This window comes from Amphiprion ocellaris, chromosome 17 (genome assembly GCF_022539595.1).
Source record: "Amphiprion ocellaris isolate individual 3 ecotype Okinawa chromosome 17, ASM2253959v1, whole genome shotgun sequence".
NCBI classification, from domain to species: Eukaryota; Metazoa; Chordata; class Actinopteri; family Pomacentridae; genus Amphiprion; species Amphiprion ocellaris.
In genome coordinates, this window is record NC_072782.1 from 19,643,473 (window position 1) to 19,648,446 (window position 4,974).

At 40.8% G+C, this 4,974-nt stretch overlaps 1 long non-coding RNA gene across 1 annotated transcript; it reads right to left on the reverse strand.

Moving 5' to 3' along the window:
* Positions 1-1,468: 1,468 nt before the first annotated feature.
* On the reverse strand, positions 1,469-2,642 carry LOC129347313 (uncharacterized). Its single transcript, XR_008599344.1, has 2 exons — positions 2,169-2,642; positions 1,469-1,811 (listed from the first exon to the last, which is right to left on the reverse strand). It is a non-coding gene; the product is annotated as an uncharacterized LOC129347313 (long non-coding RNA).
* Positions 2,643-4,974: the final 2,332 nt, after the last annotated feature.

Below are 4,974 nucleotides of genomic sequence, written 5' to 3' on the forward strand. Positions count from 1 at the left end.
TGAAAGAGGTTAAGGAGAGTATACATTTAGGTAGAATTTAGTTTAGATATATTTAGTTGCATTTCATACATTAAATAACACAGATAGATACATACACAGAGATTCACACACACACACACACACACACACACACACACACACACACACACACACACATATTATCACATTATATAGGTAGATAGATAGATAGATAGATAGATAGATAGATAGATAGATAGATACAGATATATATAGATATATAGATATATATAGATATGTAGATATAGATATATATAGATAGTTTGTGTGTGTATATACATACACACAAACATACATATATACCGTTTTAAAATATTTATTGCAAGTACAAAGCAGTGTCAGACAGGCAGTCCTGAGGCTTTTTCAGTTTTTTCCACTTAGATGCAGTTCTTACACAGAGCCAGCAGATGTCACTCTTCTGGTTGTGTCAAATGCTTCGAAGCAGTGTGTCATTCTTGATGCAATTGTGTCAAAGTGGTTCATTGCTTCATGAAGCTTCGATTTCACCATCACTAGTGAAAACAGAGTCCAAAAGCAGAGGGCATGTGGGTCGATGATCCGGCAGGGAGTGAATGAACGGGCAGAGCTTAAGTAGGTGGAGGTGAGGTGGAGAACAGGTGAATGGTGTGAACTGATTGCTGCAGCTGAAACTCATTGTAGCAATCAGCAAGACAGAGTGCAGGCAGGTGAAGCAGGGAGAGCAGGAGGGCGAGAGACAGGGAGAGAGAGAGAGAGAGAGACATGAGGGAGAGGTGACAGACAGAGGGAGCCAGAGAGAGACAGGTCAAAACAAACAGATGAGGAACAATGGGAGAAAAGAGAAAAGGAGGAAGAAGGGCAGAGGCTGGAGCAGGATCATAACACATAGTTGAATGACTGATTCACATGTTGTAGTATGTATTGCTGCAGTGTAGATTGGAAAAATAAACTCCCAGAATATGACCAAAGTAATGATGAACACTACAGTTATTACATTTAAATTACAACACAGATAAGCTGGATGATAAAATCTTCTCCCCTAAAGCTAAAGCGCCTACAGGCCTTTCTGTCTTTCAGTGCTTGGAAAACTATATGACAGAGGAAATCTTTCCAAGGTCACTTTAAAATGAACCTCTGCTGTTAATGCTGATACTGTGACATCTGTCTTCATCTCAGGTGTCTCATATTCACTGTGAGGATCTTCTGAGTGAAGCCACCAGAAGGAAAACCTCATCTGGCTGTGAAAAAGGAGACTGAATGGACGACATCTTCAGTGAACCACTTCTTGTTTAGCTTTCACTTACAGAAGGACAGACCAACTGTTTCAGCTGTTTATTATTGTCTGTTCTTAGTATTCACAGGTTCCATTTATCACCTTTAACTTCATCTCTGCTGTTGTAGCAGAAATACAATATAAAAGTCCATGTTATTTATAGCAGATATGCAGCATTAAAACATCAACACATTCAGGTCAAGAGCTTCATTATTCCCTTTATTGCACATTTAAAAACTGCATTATTTAACAATTGTGAACTGTAAAGATGTGTAAACACATGAAATGAATGAAATAATGTGTTGCTGACAGTGAAGTGTAAACACTGAACAGTCACAAGACAAGTTGTATTATGAAGAGAGGAGCTGAATCTGCAGCATTATTGTTATTGCTGTAAGGATGAGGAGGACATCAGTGCTGCTCTTCCTCACAGTGATGAAGGAGAGAAGACTCTTCATCTCAGACAACCACAGCTGGATGTCCATGTTCTCTGGAGCTCTCAGTCCATCAGACTAGATGTTCCCAATGATCCAGACCAAGGCTGGAAGGAAAAGACACCAAAACTGAGGAAACGATCTCCAAGGTTCTTTCATTCCAACTGCTGGAACATTAAATATGAGAGTGAACACATCAGGATATGAATGGAACTGTTACGGGCCAGGGGGGGTTGAACCCTGAGGCAGGCACACAGATGGCAGACAGACAGATATTCTTAAACAAGGACTTTATTCAAAAGAACACAAGACTCAGGCTGAGCTGACCTGAGCAAACCAGACTCCATTCAGAAATTAGCAAATTTAACCGAAACCACACAGAGCTCTAAAATAATCAAAAATTATAAACAATCTGGCCACTACACGGGCTAAAACCTAAACCTAAACACAATGGCTGGACTCACAATCAACAAGTCCAAACGGGGAGGACGGCAGACAGGCTCTGAAGCAGGCAGTCTGGGGCAGCGTCGCTGGAATATACTTTCTGCACGAACGAGCCACGCGGAAATCAGCCGCACGGAAATCCGTGCGAGAGAACGTGTGCATATTGCGCGTCTGCTCCCAAACTGCAGGGGGCAGTGTATCGCAAACACACGTCTACCTGGTCTACTCTAGTAATAAACTAGAGAAGAAGTCTGCTTCCAAACTGCAGGGGGCAGTGTAGCTCAAACACACATCTACCTGGTCTACTCTGGTACTAAACTAGAGAAGAAGAAGTTTGCCATGGTTTACACCACTTACAACACGGCATTTTACCGAATAAAAGCATTTCAGCAGTTAGTTTTATTTCACACCATGAATACTTCATAACCCGGTTACCACGGTGATCTCTGTGTGATGAATCGTATAAGTTCACGTATTTCTAGACTTCAGCTACGAGTAGGTCCTGGCCCTCCGCCATGTTTTTCCGTGCAGAGGGCCAGGACCTACTCGTAGCTGAAGTCTAGAAATACGTGCACTTAAACGACTCATCAAACAGCAGAGATCACCGTGGTAACCGGGTTATGAAGTATTCATGGTGTGAAATTAAAACTAACTTCTGAAATGCTTTTATTCGGTAAAATGCCATGTTGTAAGTGGTGTAAACAATGGCAAACTTCTTCTTCTCTAGTTTAGTACTAGAGTAGACCAGGTAGACGTGTGTTTGCGATACACTGCCCCCTGCAGTTTTGGAGCAGACACGCACGGAGTATAAATGCACACACGTTCTCTCGCACGGATTTCCGTGTGGCTGATTTCCGCGCGGCTCGTTCGTTTTTTTGTGTTTCCATCAGCTGAGCACCAGCTCCAGGCTCCAAAAACTGGGGCTTTTTCGGGCACCAACTTGTTGCTGGGCCAGAGTTGGCCAGAGTTGAGAACTGAGCACGTCACGAGCAGGGGGCGAGGTTACGGTGACCAATGATCAACAGTGGAAACACAGAAGCGCCTTTTTAAACAGCCCAGCGAGTAGTAGTAGTAATGTTTAGTGTTTGCATTTTAAACACAACTGCCCATTTAATCATATTACTGAACTATATTTTAATCATTTAAATTTCCCTTGAACCAATAAACTGTTTGCTAACATTATCATTAATGCGAGTCTAAAAGTGATTCAAATGATCAAATTAACACAGTGAAGTAAAGAGTACTGGTAATGTGCAGCTATTATTATAATTTCAAGGGAAAATCCTGATTGTTCTGTGATTTTCCAGCTTTGCAGATGTGGAAAATCAATGCATTCATTTTGTATACACAGATTTTTTTGGAGGTTTTTAGTTGTTGCTCAAATAAAACAAGGCATTTAGCACTGTTGGAAATTATTACAGATTTTTTTAACACTTTATAACATTGTATGGACAAAGCAATAATCAGTTAATGGAGAAAATGATTTGTAATATAGATGCTGTCAACAATATTTCTTGTTCATTTTATTTAGTTGTCGGCCTTGGAGGATGAGGTCCAGTTACCAGGATCACTACTCTGCAGCTCACTGGTCCCGTCCTGCAGCTCATCCTCTCAACAGACCAAATCAAGTATAAGATTTGTTTAGACTATGCAGACATCAGCATGATTGATATGTTGTCTTTTGGCTAATCCTAAAATCACAAAATACAACATTTATTTTAAGTTAACTGTGTTCATGAATATAGAAAATAACTACTGACAACTACCTTTTTGGGTGCTTTTATGCAGGAAAAAGGAAGCGGGATGCTGCTGTAGCTCTGCTGCAGTATCTGGAGAGGTCAGAGGAACGGTTTTTGGAACAGATCAGAAGACACCAAGATCTGACCACTGCCATGCTCCAGAACATCCAGAGACCAAGACCTGACCACTGCCATGCTCCAGAACATCCAGAGACCAAGACCTGACCACTGCCATGCTCCAGAACATTCAGAGACCAAGACCTGACCTCTGCTATGCTCCAGAACATCCAGAGGATGGATGGAAATTCAAACACTTTGGTTGGACTGATGGGACGCATGGTGTCGGTGCTGGAGCGACTGTCCCAGAAATAAACTGCACTGTCCGATACTTCTGCCTTTTCTAGAAAAAAAAATCCCTTTTTTTGTAATTTCTTTTCCTTTTAGCTATTTAAGTTCACTTGTATTTTTACTCGTGCACTTTTGAGTGAATAAAAATAAATTTGTGATGAAAGAAGCAAGTTTTGTCAATAATCTACAGAGACTTTATTCAGTGTTCAGTGCATGCTTCTGTTACACACATTTTGACAGATAATCAGTTGTGCTTTTCAACCAGATTCTTAGTCTTAAACATATATCAGAAACATGTTTTTTTACTGTCACACCAAGCTAGATGGATAAAGTGCACTACTGCAGCAGATATATTATTGAAGTGTGCTTACATGAGGTGTCTACATACACTACTCAAAAAGTTATTCAACTTTTGGGTGAAATTTATGGAAAATGTAAAAGTTCATGCTATGGTGATATTAAATCATGAAAGTAGGGCATTTCAGTAGAAGCATGCAATAGTGATTTCCTCATCTCTTACAATTTATTGAAACAAAAGCTAATAACAGTGGTGGGTATATCACAATTAGGGTTGTCAAGGTTAACCGGTTTTACAATAACCACGATTATAAATAGATATTCGTCACATTTTTCACAACCACGATTATCCGTAGAAAAGCCTCGCGAGAGGTGCAATGCAAGAAGCGTGAGCTGCGCTGAGTGGAGAGTGGCTCCTTGGCCTGTGCGCGCGCTCCTGTCT